Below are 18,095 nucleotides of genomic sequence, written 5' to 3'. Positions count from 1 at the left end.
CTTCAGAGATGCAGACACTATGTATGTTTGTTTTAATTGCAGCAAAGCTAGGCCTGGTGTAATTGTATTATTATAATGATTTATGTCATAAAATAAAGCATAATGAGGTTAATGCTTTAGAGGCACCACTAGGGGCAGTGCGTAGGAATCCTTAAGCCATGTGCTTCTGACAGTGACATCACAGGCCAGCCTATGTAGACATACACTGAATAAAAACCAGATGTAGGAGGAATTTGCTCTCTTTGCTTTACCTGACTGAACCTAAGATGTAGTACCATCTCTGACTTAACTAGTAACTTGTAACTAGTATGAATCCATTGTAACATTTAGCAACTGTTATAGCCTTTTGTCAGGTATATGCTGTAGTTTTGTATTGTATAATTATTGTAGTAAATTTGTATTCTGCTAGCCTCTGTTTACTTGTTATCATAATTATATTAAATATACATTTAATATTACAATGTTTTGTGTATTTTCTATCCACATATTTGACTATAATACCACAAACTATAAAAAAATATTACTGTTGTTACTTATTGCTTAATTATTATATATTAATTAAAAGATTAATATTCATATTTAAGTCACCTGGCAAGGGTATGTCAATCAGTGGCTCTCCCACATACTTCAGAAATTATCCGAGGAATAAAACAGAGCATGATCTATTCTTGAAGGCAGACCTATTTCTTTGTGTCATTAGCTTCACTTCAGGCTCTGACTCTAGTTACCCTCCACATGCAGGGTTGCTAAACACTGAATTTTTGTGAATGAAGTTCCAATGATGGATATTAGTGAATTAAATGCCATCGGCAATATCGCCTTTCTCATTATTGAGAGTTAGAAAGGGAAAAAAAAGCTGTGACTATGACTAAGTTGGACAGTCAGCTATTTTTGCCTCATTTTTTTCTATTTTGATTTAAAGGATCACTATAGGGTCAGAAACACAAACATGTATTCCTGACCCTATAGTGTTAAATCCACCATCTAGCCCCCCTGAGCCCCTCATGCCTTCATAAATATAGCAAACTCTTACTGTATTCAAGCCTGAAGCTATAACTCTGCATGCTGCTCAGAAAAAACAAGCTGTCTGCTGACATCAGCAGAAGAGGTAGCCTGATCCAATCACAATACTTCCCCATAGGATTGACTGAGACTGACAAAGAGGCAGATCAGGGGCAGAGCCAGCATGATTCAAACACAGCCTTGGCCAATCAGCATCTCCCCATAGAGATAAATTGAATCAATAAATCTCTATGAGGAAAGTTCAGTGTCTGCATGCAGAGGGAGGAGACACTGAATGTTTGGATGCATCTTAGGCAGCCATGACACAGGAAGGATCTCTAACTGCTATCTGAGGAGTGGCCAGTGAAGTTATCACTAGGCTGTAATGTAAACACTGCATTTTCCCTGAAAAGACAGTGTTTACAGCAAAAAGCCTGAAGTAAATGATTCTACTTACCAGAACAAATTCAATAAGCTGTAGTTGTTCTGGTGACTATAGTGTCCCTTTAATTCACAAAAATGCTGAGTTTAGTGAATAATGTTATTAGGAAAAGGGCTTATGTTACCAATCCACTACACAAACTATCATTCCACTACACAAACTTTAGTGATTATAGAGAGCTTTCCCTTTTTGGAAAGTTATTATAGAATTCCTGTGTATACATGAACCAATATGTGGAAATCATCTGCAGTTCACTATGAAATTGCTAATAGTGCATTGTGGGTGAGCAAAAATATCACCGCAATTTGAAAAGTGTAATCATTTAAATATAGAATGTATCACATTTTATAAAAAAAAAACCTCCATTCTATTTGATAGTATGCTATTAATAAAACACTCATCCTTCCTAATACATTGAAAGAAATGTGATGATAGAATTTTAACATCGCCTTAATGATTTGTCAGTATGCAAAAGTGTGCAGTGAAGTCCATTAATCACAATGTGTATGATCATCTGCCAGCAATCTAATGTAACTTTATTTAGTTATTGTACCCAGAATCCAGGAAAGCATCCAGCCAGTTACAATTAACATACTGATCACATCAAGCTAATGATTCAGAGTTGGCAGTCATACTGTCGTCATTTACCAAGAAACTAATGGAGATATACTAAATCTTGATATACTTATCACATTTTTGCTGTTGTGTATACATAATTATATTCATAAATTTCTTCTTCATGAATTAGAAATCAGTATAAAATTGAAAAGGGCCAAACATAAAAGCGTGTTGTCAGTTGGACATGATGGGGAAGAATGTAATATCACTCACTAGTAAAATACATGCAAAACATAATATGCTTGCTATGAGTGGGTTAAAGCCCAGAGTAAAACACAAAATGCATGAAAACAAGAGAAGATAAAAAATGTGCTTTCTGATGTAATTATTTGGGTCATTACAGGTAAATTACATTTGCCTTTCCCTTAATCTATCAGTTTGTATAATTTATTTCTTCCGCAGAAGAAAGTTAAAATGGAGACAATTACCAGCTCTTCGGTAGGAAAGTATTTTTGAGTTATCAGAGATTATGTAATAATATACAAGAAAAGGTGACAACCTATTTGCAAAGTAGAATTCGACATACCATGACGTTCTTCATCTATTTTTCTTCAGCTATTTTGACAAGCATCCAGGTGAGTATTTAAAGTATTCCTCTAAGCTGTAAACTCATCTGAGTAGGGTCCTCACTAGCCTATTGTTCCTGTAACATTTTGTAATTGTCTCCTTTATTATGAAATGTCCCCCTTTTATAACATTGTAAAGTGCTGCAGAAAAAGTTGGCGCTGTATAAATACCAATAATAATAATATTTACAGTTAAGTCGACAAGGTTAAAGGTGGCAACATAATAGAGATCGTCTGTACTTTTCCCTGTGATCCCTGAAGAAGTTTTTGTAGGTTCCAAGTGCACAGCCGCTGCCAGGAGGAATGAGCAGTGCCACATGCAGTGTGATCCATATAGTCACCAGGAAACAGAGGAAACTCCTTACCAGATGATCCTTAATCATAGGAATAATAGGAATTTCCTACATCCCATAGTGCCCACTGCATGGTTCACCTTGGAGGCTGCTCTAGAGTTGGCTTAACTGGCTTATCTTAAAAAAAAAACAGTAACGTCAACTTGAAAGAACTTTAACCAAAGTAAGTGGATAATATAATTCCTGTGCCCTTTTTTAAAGTATATATTATACAATGTTGACACTATATTTGGTATCTTTTAGTTTTAGTGTTGAAGAGTCTGCCATTTAGTATATATCTCGAGCTGTGAACTACTATGCACTTGAGATGTGGCGTGCTACCTAGAAAGGCAGACCAGTGATTGTGTTTTGAGCCAATCTTTTAAGCTCTAATAAATGTGAGTGCAAGATAGCTGCATTTTTATGCAGTAAACTATATATTCTGCTTTTGTTTGTTTCTATTTTTGAGAATTATGCAAATATATTTGGATTAAAATAACAATACCAATGTAAATATTAGGGGTGTAGTGTAGTGCTCCTTTAAACACTTATTTTCATTATATTAATGTATCACAAATCCATCCCGCTTTAATTTTAAGTGCCATACCTTTTGCATTATCCAAAAGAGAAATAAAACTGACATTCTTGTATTCTGATTCTGAAATATTGGTTTTAAATATCATTACATAACATTTACTGAAATCTAATAAGATTACAAATGACAAACAGCATTTCAAAAAAAGACATTTAACAGTAGTGTGAAAGATGTAATTGATGAGATAGCTGATACAGTTTACCATTGGGAAATTTAGTAAATAGTGAAACCTTTCTTGATTGACCTCAGAAAACACAATAAATAATGCTGCCAATACCCATTACAATGTTGATGCATTACTAGATATTTACAGCAACTTAATTACCTATAAATGTCTTCTTGTATTTTCTGACTGTGTATATTATACCATGCCAATTTTTTTTTTTTCAAACAGGCTTGATAATTGGGTAAAAAATCATTCCACCAGTTGATCATATAAAATCAGTCAATTTTCTGAATATAAATTGGTAATTAATCTCAAGAAACGGTCAAAAGACCTTAGGAAGTAATAAAAAGGATTGGCATTGCAGATGTTAATAAACAAACAAACATCTGCAGTGCTGAGATATGACATTTCTTGCACAGGTTATCTTTATAGTTAAGTCATTCAGAGAACATAATTTTTTTCTTCAAAACTAGTATTGGAATATGTAAATACTGACTTTTGTCTCTTGTTAAATATCAAGCAGCTATAATTCCCTATCTTACATTTTTTTGGACCTAGATATTTTTCAATTTATTTCTAGGTCTCCCCACTGAAAAATTGAGGCAACTATTGCACCAGATTTATTAAGAGAACAACCTCCCTTGGAACAAATGTTATTTTCTTGCTCATTAACCCAGATTTCTGTTTGTGAGTTTTAAATTTGCAGCCAAGATTCCAAGATGAAATTATTTCGTTTGTTGTTATTTACATATATATGGATTTACCTTAAGATGGATTACTATGAAACAAATAATATTTCAAGCAAGTTGATATGTAGAATGTCCTTGAGACACCGCATGATTTGCTAGGATGTGTAGTGAAATATACACAACTATATAAAAGGCTTTATAAAATGCTTAGAATAGAAGATAGTCATCTTTAATGTTCATGTGCTATGATAACATTTATTTTTAACCTGTTCGGCAAATTTTCACAGATGTCCGCTCATATTACCTGCATGTAACTGATTTTTTTGTCATAAAAAGGTGTACAAGCTTAGGAGGCAAATTTTCTAGTTCAGTTAAAATGATCCAGCATAAACCTTTCATGTTATGTATTATGTCTCATATAATACACTTCTTTAATAGGTGCCTAGACAGAGTTGTGACAAAACCAAAACCAAGTCAAGTAAAATGTTATCTTTACCTTAATTAGCAGATGCACGAACATGCAGTCATTTCTGGTTTTGTTTTATTGCATTTTATATAATTTGTCTCTACTCATTTTAAGGTAGACATAATTGTTAGGGTATAACTTTTGCATCAGTTATCCCTCTGATCCTGATACAATATCCAAGATTATTAGATGTGTGGGCAGGAAGGAATGAAGGAAGCATAAAAATATGGAATACATATGTTTGTTCTGCTATGTAATCGATTGTTCAACTTGGATTTCTGTATGATACAATATGCATTGCTTTATTTTTCAATAAAAAAAAGTTATCTTTACAGAACAACATGTGTTGCTTGAATTTGAACATCTAAGGGCCACTCCACCTCTGCAATATCTCCATCCCAAGGAAGTACTTATGAGTGCCTTCTTACCTTTTGGGATTAAACCTTTCTGATTTTGGTAGCAATGGTCGTGGCTAACACAGCTTAACCCAATAACTAGAAGGAGTGTTCCCATACTTTTGGCCATTTAATGCAGTTCACCTGGTGATCCTATACCAGTAGTGTGGGAAGTTTATAAGGCTGTGGTTCAAGGCCACTTCATTAAAATGTCAACTTAAAGGAAATTCTTGTCTAAAAATGCATATTTTTAATACATATTAATTGGTACAACATATGCATTTACTAAAATTTGCACAGAGATATTTAAAGACCCCCACACTTTTCTTACATTAGGACCCCAGATGGCCTTTTTAGCTAATGAAGATTCACCCCCACCTCTTACCTCCTTGTTAATTCTTGACATTGTTTATTTATGTGCTTCTGAAAATGAACTGAAGATAAATTGCCAGTTCAAAGCTTCTCATAGGAATGGGTAAGTTTTTGATGAAAGTTAGAGTTTTGCATAAACAAATAATAATACATCATACTTAAGTCCTATATTGGTTTAAGTGCATTTTTAAGGTTTGTGTATATATTAAAATGGTGACTTGCTATATAGAGCTGTGTAAAATTCTTAGCCTCAAGTTCAAATCTAATTATTTGGGTTCTAAGCATTATACTCTACTCCTCGTTCATCAAACCTTAATTTCTTTAAGCTTTCTTTACTTTTGACACTTTGCTTCCCCTCTTCTTCAGAGTTCTTATTAGTTAATTGGGGATACTATAAATGTTACCCAGTTTCTTAAAAAACTGAAGAAGCCAAACGTGAGAGTGGTGTATAAATAAGTATGTGGTAAAAAGTGACAATCCATGTTTTTGTTTTGTTTGGATTTTTTGTCATGTCACTCTGAAAAATAAAGTTGAAAAATAAAGTTTACAACTTTTCGGTTTTATCTTCAATATTTCAACTTGATTGTCAACATACCTCAAGTCACTGTTCAGTAAAGAAACTCCTAAGTAGCTTGCTTCAATTAAGAACTTTTATCTAAAAGTAAATAACAGCTGTGCGCAAAATGCTTGTTGTCAATATAAATGTTTTACAAGGAATCTACCTGTCAACAGCTGTCTACATTGCTCCTGAATATCCCATTTAATAAGAATTAACACAGGCAGCCAAACAGAGCATTTTATGAATATTTATGGTAGCAAGAGAACTTCATATTTAAAATCTGTTAACAGGGAAGCAAAAAAGAAAGGAATGAATGAGGAATTACCAGTTATGAAACTGTTAGGGTTATTCACAAAATCTGGAACTGTAGATAATTAAAAAAGACTTGCATATTTTAAGATAATTAGTCAATCGTGAAGAATTCTTCAATTCTGATATTTTATCAGTTAAGCTTTTTACCTAAATTTTCAAAACCACAATCAATAATCCTCTACATCCATTGTAGAGAATAACAATACTAGTTCATTGTGCCTTACTCTTTTCCAACCCTTTCCAAGCATGATTAATCAGAGGACTGGGGGAATGACAAATCTAGGTTGCCCAGCAACTCAACCAAAAAAGGCTTGATCAATAGAGAGTGATATCGAAGGCATATTAAGAGCCATAATGCCTTCATATTCTTGCTGAGTACAGCACAAAAAAACGTTATAAGGTTACTCCAACCATCATGACTACTTCTGATTTTTTAAGTGGTCATAGTGGTATTAGTCTGAATGTGTAGTGTTTTAGCTTGAAACACTGCAGATACAGAGATATATTGTATTGTGTGCGGGGGGCAAGTTACACCCCAGCACATGTGACATAGGCAGCCTATAACTCTGTTAGAGGCTACCTAATGTCAATACTGTGCATATTTTATGTCTGTCGTCAGCTTGCACTACACTCCCTCCTTCTCTCTCCACCTCACTTTGCGGGTTTAGTGCAACATTTGACGTCACTCAATGCTGGATAAACATAAGTAAAACTACATTTAAAAATGCTCTTTGAGCATTTATTTGTGGGCGAAACAGATAGAATATTGCAAATAGGACATTATTCTATTTGATGTTAAAAGGGATGGAGAAACCCTTTAAAATATAAAACACCAGAGAAAACACCCAGGGCAGTGAAACAGAGGCCCGCTGTGGAAATGTCCTGACAGATTCAGAATGGTTAACTAGTATGCCTTTTCACCCATTTGTAATTACAATCCCATGCACCCTTATTAATGCTTTCACAGTATTGCTATTATGTCCAATTCTTCTGTAACACCAATTCTCCAGTTATAATTGTATGAGATAGCATAGTTGGTCAATGCAACAAATATTGATCTTTCGAAAATATCTGGGTCTCTCCAAAGTTTTTAAACGGTATCCCATTAACAGCTAATACTAACCATAACCCTTGCCTAACACTAACTCTAACCCTATCCTACTCTTACCCCTAAATCTAACCCAGAAGGAATTTAATGCTGCTCACACCAAAATCTCTCTACATGCATTAAAATGCTTATTTAAAGGACCATTATAAGCACCCAGACCACTGCAGCTCAATGAAGTGGTGTGGGTGCAAAGTCCCCCTAGTTTTAACCCTGCAGGTGAAAACATAGCAGTTTTAGAGAAACTGCTATGTTTACATTAAAGCTTAATACAGCCTCTAGTGGCTGTCTCCCTGTGAAAATTGCATTGTACTCATGCTGGACGTCCATAGGAAAGCATTGAGTAATTCTTTCCTATGGGCGGTTTGAATGCACGCACGGCTCTGGCACGCATGTGCATTCAGAGCTGACGTCAGCAGGGGGAGGAGAGGTCACCAGTGCCGAAGGAGCCCGGTGCTGGATTAAGGTAAGTGGCAGAAGGTGTTTTAACCCCTTCAGCCCAGCTTGATGGGTGCTCCGAGGGGGGCGGGAGGGTGCTAATAAGCCTACAGTGCCAGGAAAGCGGATTTGTTTTCCTGGCACTATAATGTTCCTTTAAAGAGCTACTTGCAGCTTTGCTTCAAGCTCAGCAGCTAATTAAAAATCTGGGGCCACTAAAAATGGTACCAGAAGACAGAAGGAAGCCCCAATTATTCATTGATACCTGGGGTTTCCTGGTGTGAGCATGGACTTAACACTGTTCACACAAAAACTGCAGGGCATTCCACGTCATAACCTACTTTTAGAATTGTAATCAGCATTTATAATATCCAATAAATAACTGGCATAATTCACTTAAATTAAAGTCTATTAGGGTATTAATATTTCCTTTAACCCCTTAAGGACCAAACTTCTGGAATAAAAGGGAGTCATGACATGTCACACATGTCATGTGTGCTTAAGGGGTTAAGCATGCACACATTTATGTGGATGAGACCTCTTAGAATATAAAGCTTAGTATAAATGTTATCAAAGTCTTAAGACTTAAGGTTACAATCACTGATCAGCCAGGAATAATGGGCAAACAAAAAGATCTGAGTGACTTTGACCAGTAACAAATAGTGATGGCTAGATTACTGGGTCAGAGCATTTCCAAAACAACAAGTCTTGTGAGGTGTTCTTGGTATGCAGTGGTTTGTACCTATCAATGGTTAGGCAAAGTTACTTAGGCCGAAACAGTGAAAAATATTGGTCCTGTAGCTAGTATTGCATTATTGAAGCATAGTAGTCAATGCACTTTTCTTTGATGTTGCATTCTCTATTTGGTTGGGTCACTGATTTCCTCATTGACATATATATGAAAATATATTGAGCCCCTTTCTTTTTCAGTCTTCTTCTCTTTCCTCTTTCTTGCCATATCACATCTGTATTATTTTCTTTGACTTAAGATCTTCTTTTATACAGGACTTTCATGCTCCACTATATAGGGTTATTACATAAAAAAAAAGAAAAATGTATTTAGGGCAATATTGCAACAATATGTTGACAAACTGCATAGCCCTTTAATCTTGGCTGTGAATTATCATATCAGTATGGGAAACAAAAAGCTGCAGAAAGTAGGTGCTGGGGAACCGGGGTGAAGCTAGATGGAGAGTAAGAATATAAAATGTTTTATGTACAAAAACAATAGAGCAATATAAAATCTCCTCAAACCAACAGTTCTCCCCTCCACCTTGAAGCTTTGTTCACTTTATTCATTTGATCACGTGGGTCGCTTTGTTTAGTAAATATATGTCACATTTTATCACACACCTCCCACAGGTGTGGATTTTCAGCTGCTCATCCATCCCAAGTGGTGGAGCAAAGTTCTCTGTTCTAGCTTCCCACTCTTCACAGGCTTCATTAAAGTATGTGTTTAAGAAACATGAGGCCATAAAGATAAGTTTTGAGTCCAAATGTATGTAATTGTATTATCGAAGAGGTAATCTGTACATACAAATATCATCAAAAGAATGTCTATTAATAAATTAAATTTTTCAGATTTTGTAATCAGTACAATTTGATGTTAATAAATATTAAAAAAAACAACATATGAATCATAGTTACCTTATTAACCAATAAACCATTTAAACCAAAATTGCCAAACTGAAAAACGTCATCAAGGACCACCCATTTGGCACATTGGAAGTGCGTCATTGAAGTCCAGGCTGACACGCATGGCAAATTCAGGTGGATCACATTCATCATCAAGAGGAGCTTATTTATACCGACTCCTGGATTCTATCGACATACATCCCTGAAGAAATTCCGATTTAGGAATTTGTGTAAGCATAGGGTTAGAGTTAGAGTAAGCATAGGGATAGGATTAAGAGAAGAGTTGGTATTAATTACCGAAAATTTATTTAGATCTTAGACATTTGTGGCATTTAAAAATCAAAAGTGATATGCAAATCAATGTTGATTACTTTTTCTTTAGTTGCGCTTGATGTGTAAAAATACTGTAAGAACATTTATTGTTCCCTCTATTTGTCAAGTTTTATACATAATTAGTGTTGTGTTAGGTAAGAATAAAGAATATTAAAATAAAGTAAGTTCTGCTCTTTAGAAAGCAATATAAAATATCTATGAGTGGACTATGAAACAACCCTTAAATCATGGTGGAGCACACATAGCACACATTCTAGGTTTTTTGTTTTGGTCCAGAAGTTGTATAATTACATCTTAATTGGTAAGGATATATCTACAAATTCACATGTTTCTCAAGGAACCTAATTGAGTCTCTGATTAGCTTGCATGTGTCAAATCAGGGTTACTATAAAAATTACCTGACATTACGTTTGAAGGACACTATGACTTCAGTATTTAGGAATTCCTCTAATTCATCATCTATTAATTTTATTTCAAATGCTTGAAACTGCTTGAGAGTTGTGGCTGGCCATTTGTCATTGAAAAAGTTAAATAGAAATAATTATCATTAAAATATGTTCTCTACAGTAGTTTTTAAGCAAAAAAATCAGGGGACACAATTCGAAAAATGTGTACATCAATTCCTGTTTAAACCGAACACTATAGTACAAGTATTATTTATTAAAGATCACTGCAATAAATGCTTGTTTTTTTTTCAGTTGAAAATTGCCCTTTAAGCAATGTGTTTACACACAGTTTATCAATTTAGATTCAATACAATCAAATGGTGTTTTATCTAAATAAATAAATATAAAAAGTTTATTTTCACAGATCTTCGAAAACCTTATGTCAGATTAATTGTGAGCTTTCTGTATAATCTGTTTCATTCTTCATTTGAAGTCAGTTGTTTATCAACTGCAAAAGAAGTCATATCACAGAACTCCTAATTAATTGTGTAATTTATTTTTGGTTGTGCTTTTTGACTTTATAATAAGACATTAGGGAACAAATGGAATGGAACGCTTCAATTTATTTGAAAAACAAAGATATAGATTTGTGGCTCATGAAACTGCAGAGACCATTGAGTTTTCAAAGAGACATAAAAATGAAAGCAACATCATTTGGACCATCTAGTTTACTGATTATTGCTTCCTACAATTGTATTCCATTTTTATTTTTTATTTTAATGTACCACATTGTGGTTATCATGAAAAATATTTAGTATGCTATTGCTAATATATAGAATATTGCATTTTAAAATGTCTAACACTTGATGAAATAAGTGATAAACCAAAGCATTTTCTGACAAGCCCTTTTACAATCTTATAATTAAAGAGATAAACAATTTTTTTTTACTTTGTTTCTTAAAGAATATAAAAGGATACAAATTAATACAATTAGAAAGAGGAAAAGCATGTTCTTCTAACTCATATGGTGTATTTATAGATTAATCATACTCAAACACAGCACACATATAATTGTGTACTGTACTGATTAAGGAATGTCAGTTGATTTTTTTTTTTTTTTTTTAGAACAACTCAAGATGGTTGCTTCACATTGGCCAATACTTACACTATTTAAAAAATAAAGGGACAATATTATTTGAAGGGAGAATCGATGTCAAAGTTGATAGATAATGTATAAATGCTTAGAAAAAGCTTCAAAATATACAAAACAATAAATTAAACACAAATAAAAAAATACCCTAAGGCTCTAAACAAGTGATTTCCCAGCTGAGCAACTCCAAATGACTATTACACTATGCCATCTTCAAGCTTCAAAGAGATTGTCGTAAGCACATCGTGTGCTTTTTTTTGTTTGAATCTATACATTTGCTGAAGTTTTTATGAGCATCCTGTATAGACATGTACACATATGCCTCAATCTCATTCGCTCAAGTTTTGTAGATGATAATTGAATTTAAATTCAACCCCTAAGGACACATGACATGCGTGACATGTCATGATTCCCTTTTATTCCAGAAGTTTGGTCCTTAGGGGGTTAATTAAATGTTCATATGACATTCTACACAGTTTGTTATATTATGTTACAGGTTGCTCTATTAAAATAAAATGCTTCATCCTCAGATCTACAAATTAAAGACATTGTAATTTAAATTAGATGTGTGCTACAATACGGATACATATACAAAAAAAAAAAACCATCACAATGCCTCTTTTGAGGGATATGTAACAGGTTTGAAGTATGTGTTTTTAATCAATTCTAGTAGCCAGCAGTCCTATATATTTTCTCAAAGTGACAGTAAATTCTTCTCAACTGCATGTTTTTTTTTTTTTATAGGAATCATGGAAGATGTTCCGCATCTAGAACCATTCATTCTCATCTGAATATCAAATACTCAATTTCTAAATGTGACTCAAGGTCTCTGATTGTGTCCACCTCTACAAATGACCCTGTAATGAAGGCCATTCAATTTGCTGGAAACAGTAACTTTGGGGAGATGGAGGGAATCACATAATTGATTTCCTGGTAATTTAAGCTCAGGTGAATGAGCCTCTCAGTTTCATTTACACACTGTTTCTTTTCTTTCAAAACTGTGATATTCAAAAGAAATCTGATTTTTTCCCCTAGTATTTGGCAGGTAGCTTTTGTCACATGAAAAGTTTAAGAACTGCAGAAATATGAAAACTGAAATGAATGCCTAAGGTAATGTGAAAAAGTAGACAAAGCCCCGAGTAAAATAACTTTTTTTTTCAATTCCTCTCTTTGGTGAGCATTTAAGGCAGAATATAGGAAGACATTTAAAATAAATTTAAGACCACTCAGCAGATATAATCAGAATCCTGAGAACCCCAAGGGTTTAAACTTTTGCTGATACTAAATATTATATTGTAAAGCATATTATTCGAGTTGTTCCTATAATTTCTGATATCAGTTTTAATTTCCAGGATGCTGGAAGTGAAATAAAATGAATAGTGTACAAAATGTAAATTATGTTTCAGGCTATGTAATGGATATTCACACTCTGATATAACATTTATCTCAGATTACAGGTTTTATTTCATTTTTTAAGTTAATATTTTTATTCATATTTTTACTGTTAAGAAAAAGACAAACTTGTGTATGATTTTATACTTTTACAGCATTTGTAACATGAAATGATGCGATATTCATTCCTTTATACATACACATCTAAGAAAGAAAAAAATGGAGATAAAAAAAAAAATCTGTATAATCCCTGGTCTTCTTAAAAATAATAAACCTACTGGTTTAGTTATAAACTTTACCTTTACCGTGTAAAAATAAAACAGTTACATGAACATCTGATTGCGAACATAGAGGCTACAGGAGGTGAATGGGCTGCTCTCACTAGAGTCACAAAACACAAATGAATAGTTTGAGGTAAAGATCATATATATCAGATATGTTTTCTTCTCTAATTTTCATGCTACATTAAATAAAAAATATAGCTAACCGACCTACTCACGCATACACGATGCACCCAGATACCCACGGGCTCTTAGTCAACCCCGGAACCCACGACTGACCACAAGATACCAAACACGAGGATACTGAACCCAAACTTGCTCAGCCCCGACATGTGGCCTACACACTCGGATGGCGCAGGGGAGACGGCCGCTCTCCTGCTGCCTCCACACACAGCTCACATCATGCAGTGCCTACATTCCCCCCCCTTTGGACCGGTGGGGGTTATCCTGGTCCACACCAACCTGGCTCACAATCAGCCGCGGGCCCCCGTGGTCCCCTGCAAGCCGAGTCACACTTACAAAATGGCAGACCCCGGACAAAGCACCACACAGAGGCCTTCTCAGCCCTTGCATGAGCGGCTAGACATTCTTTTCAGCCGCTTTTGGGAACAGCTGGAGCTAAGAGCAAGGTAGAATGGCGGAGGGGTGCAAGCATATGGAGCGGTGCAGACCCATCCCAGGCGCAACGATACACCAAACCTCCAACACTCACACTAAGAGCCCATCCGGAGCAAAGGTCACGAGGAAACCCCCTCTGAGGCATCGTCCACAACGCCGAAAGACCACACGCGCAGGCGGCAAATTTCCGTCAGGCCTTATTGCAGCTCCCAAAATGGGAGAATCCTGGCCTCACTGAGATCCTGGGTCGGTGGCACAGGGATGCCGACCTTGCATGGAGTCTGGACCTCCCGTCACCCGCGACCCCTATCACCGATACCCTCAGGTACCTACCACTGCGATGCCCAGCAGTGGAATCGGCTCACACAAGACCAGGAACCCTGAGCTCCCCACGTGTTGCAAGATAGCCCACGCAACGGAGATGGAATAACAACCCGCTCCCTGACAGAGAGTGTGACTTTCTTTCTGGAAAAGACCAACCACAGAAGTCGAGCAGCTATTGTGCCAGACGAGAGACTTGTTAACTTGGACTTAATCATGCAAGTAATCTTACAGTTACATACTATGGCCCCGCATGGTAACCGAGAGACAGCAGCATAATATGTAAAACTCCTATCTCCCATCTCAAGAGGCTCAATTGTGCATACACCTGGAGTAGATACTGCGGGGGTGAGGGGGACCGGGGAATGTGGCAGTATGTATAGCTAACTTGTTTTAAGGCCAGTCTGGGTTTTCTCACATTTATGTTCACTCACTCTGAGACTCATCAATTTCTGTGTGTGTAAGCGCTAGGACACGCTTCAGTATAACAGGCCTAATTAAGCCAATACCTCATGCCCCACTGACCGCTATCAATAGCAAACTCACAGCACACATAGTACGCAACCACATAGCTTTTCACGTCGCATAAACCGCACAGTGCACATTATACCACACAACTCGATAAAGGGCACAAGGTGTCAGGCGAGACTAGCATACATAGACAACCGCATACTGGACGAGTCAACATCAAAGCATACATGCCGAATGCGATTTCACCCTGATAACACATACACAGAAATATAACTGCATTAGAGAGCTTAGACATGGCACCTCAGAACGTTTTAAGCTTGTTTACCTAATAAAAAATGAGGCGGGCATATCTAAGGGAAGTTGAGCATTGTTATGATGACCCTACTATGTACGTATTTTTGCCTTTCTCCCTCTTTTCATTCTGGACCACCATAAACAAGTGCCTCAATAAAAGAAAGAATGACAAATAATTAAAAATATATATATATATATATATATTTTATTTAGCACAAAGAGAACTTTTGAAATTGTTACTTATTCATGTATAAAATAACTATTATGCAGAGAATATTGAAATACAGAAAAACAGAATAAAATAGAAAACAATATAACTAATAATACATATATTGCTGTTATCGCTCTGAGGACACGACAAATGTCATTATCACTCATATTTTGGACTGACAGGCAAGAGCAGGTACATACCTACTTAAGAGAATACGTGGAGAAGACCTATATCAGTATCTGTCTAGGAAAGCTGACCAATGCTGTTTAGTAAGAGAAAGAATTGAGGAATTCTTAATAAACAATATGAGAAGATGATAGGAGATTGTTTCTTGATATGTTTCAGTATGATTAAATTCATTGTCCACATTAAGTCCATTGGGTTTTAGTGATTCTACCATGGTGATTCACTGTGTCTACTTTTGTTTTAACAGGCATTGTCTGTCACCACCTCTCCTGGGAAGTGGCACTCTGTTGCATGCCTGAAACCTCAACTGATTGACTTAATGACACTGGTGCTTACTCATATTCTTCTGCAGGACTTGTATAATATCATCTATAAATCATCCTTATTCTCTCCTTATTAGGTCTATACAATGTAAACTTTGACAGAAAGCAAGCTGTCTAGTGGAAGATGACTGTATGTCTTACTCCCGTTTAGTAAACCTTATTTGAGCCATCTCTATACATAATAATATACATAATAATGTGGTTTTCTTTTTTTAATACTTTGGGGTATCTCATCTAAAGGTCAAGTGATATCCACTTCATGACACCACAACTAATGTTAAAGTGATTTTCTTTCACTGATTGTTATCCACTTTGGACTGGATAGTTGTAACTAATTGTAAATGTAACTCTATTGTAACTAATTTCCACTATCCATGTCAGGTATAGACAGGAATGGTTTGAGAAATACCTGACTTTCTCTTAAAATTATAGCATACCAGCTGTCTAATTGAGTGCCAGCTTTGAGCAGACTCCTGAAAATTCGGAAGATCAGTTGTTCAGTTCATGGATTTTAGGTTCCAGTTACTGACCTGACAAATCCTACACAAAGCTGAATTTACATCCCAGTTGCATTTTAGCACTGAATTCAAAGGCACCCCTCCCACACCAAAAATGAAGAAAATGTGAGTTAAATGTACCTATTAACTGGACGTTGCAGGCATAAACAAAGCATATAAAAAAGCACGTATTTAAAATTGACAGCTGCATATGTTTATATGTATATTTATATTACTACTTGTAATCAAATTCAGTGTGTGCAGTTGTTTAAATATATGCAGAGTTAAAAATAATGTTAGATGTGATTAGGGTAAAGATGTGGGGTTAAGGTTAGAGATGTATTAAGTTCACATAGGGTTTTAGTTTTGAGAGGATAAAAGTCTTCAGAAGCGTTATAGTTGTAGTATTACGGGTGTTTGGAATTATTGGGTTTAACCCCTTAAGGACCAAACTTCTGGAATAAAAAGGAATCATGACATGTCACGCATGTCATGTGTCCTTAAGGGGTTAAGGTTAGAGTGGAGTTAAATTTAGTATTAGGGTACATGGTATGTTTAATTGTTAAGAGTAATTATACATAGGATTAAGATAAATGTGTTATTCCAGGTTTATGGAAAAGGGCTGCACAGGCATGTGGAATTTGAAATGTTATGCAAAGTGCTCACCCTCATATGATTGAGAGTACAACTGCAGGAGCTGTTGTACAATGAGCATCACTCAATACTGGCCCTATTCCTCCTGCAATGCAATTTCCAGTGTGACAGGTTGTTAGTGCACAGATGGGAAAATATCCCTTCCACTTCCTGTCCAGCCTCACACACATGCACTAGTGGATCTGGGACAGAGTTTTACATCCCCTATAACTGTTTCTGCTATCAACCTAAGCTCCAAAAAGGCACATGTGTGCTGTATGCAGGTGTGACGAAAGTAACCTCATCACTGGCTTTTGGAGGGGCCTGTTTACCCCGTGATTATGGCCCTGTGGCGAGCTGAACCTGGTCACGGGTTCTTGGAGGGCCCTGCTGGCAAGCCTCTTGCCTCAGGACTATGGGCCCTGCAATATACCTTGCCCAATGCACTTTAAAAGGCTCTGTTCATGTGAAGTATGCATTTTTCTACTCCAGACATAGAGACCGACCGTTAGCCCTAATTCTCTGGAACTGTTTTGAGCATGGGACCATGTGCACGGTGGGTCAAAAATAAGACTTCCAGGAAATTCCTGAACCCCTGAACTGGGTGATTTTTGGATATGTTGGTCACTCAGATCAGGGCTATTAGGGGATATAACATTTGTGGGGTTTTATGTATTTTTTAGGGTACTTTTGGAGTGTTTTATAAAAGTATGTTTTTTCTGTGCTTGGAGATAATTGGATTAGATTAGTACAATTCCTGATTAAATTATCTCCAAGGCAGAGGGGAGGGATTGTGTGTTTGTATATGGGAGTGTCATGCATTTAACCACTGTTGTTATTGGTCTGTGACTTGGTGCTGCAGTTCTCCACAAGGTCCAGGTGGGAGTGTCCCTTGCATGGGGACTTGCAAATAAGGCCAGTGGTGGCTGCCATTAAACAGAATGCTTTACCTCTTCATGAAGACTTGGCTCATGATTAGGGGATTGGAGAACTACATACACTCTGGGGATTGCTATATCACAATTATCCCCTGAGTATAATCACTAGCTCTTATAAAAGCTGTTCCTGCTACACCCTCTGAACTAGGAGAGGTCTACCCACTGGAATCTGGATCCTGGTTTTGGGTCCAAGGTGGGTGGAGGATGACGAGACCCCAACCAAGCTGTGGCAGTTTGTGGGGTTTACCGTGGTTATGGTGTTCCAGTGCAGTGCTTATGGTACTCGCAAGTACTAGGAAGCAGCAATTGACGGAGGTAGCCGGTCGGGGTGCCAGGCGGTCCGTCACTGTCCCCCCCCCCTACATGATA

Source organism: Pelobates fuscus, chromosome 5 (genome assembly GCF_036172605.1).
Source record: "Pelobates fuscus isolate aPelFus1 chromosome 5, aPelFus1.pri, whole genome shotgun sequence".
Classification (NCBI taxonomy): Eukaryota; Metazoa; Chordata; class Amphibia; order Anura; family Pelobatidae; genus Pelobates; species Pelobates fuscus.
The sequence above is the reverse complement of the archived record's forward strand: the minus strand, read 5'-3'. Positions refer to the sequence as shown.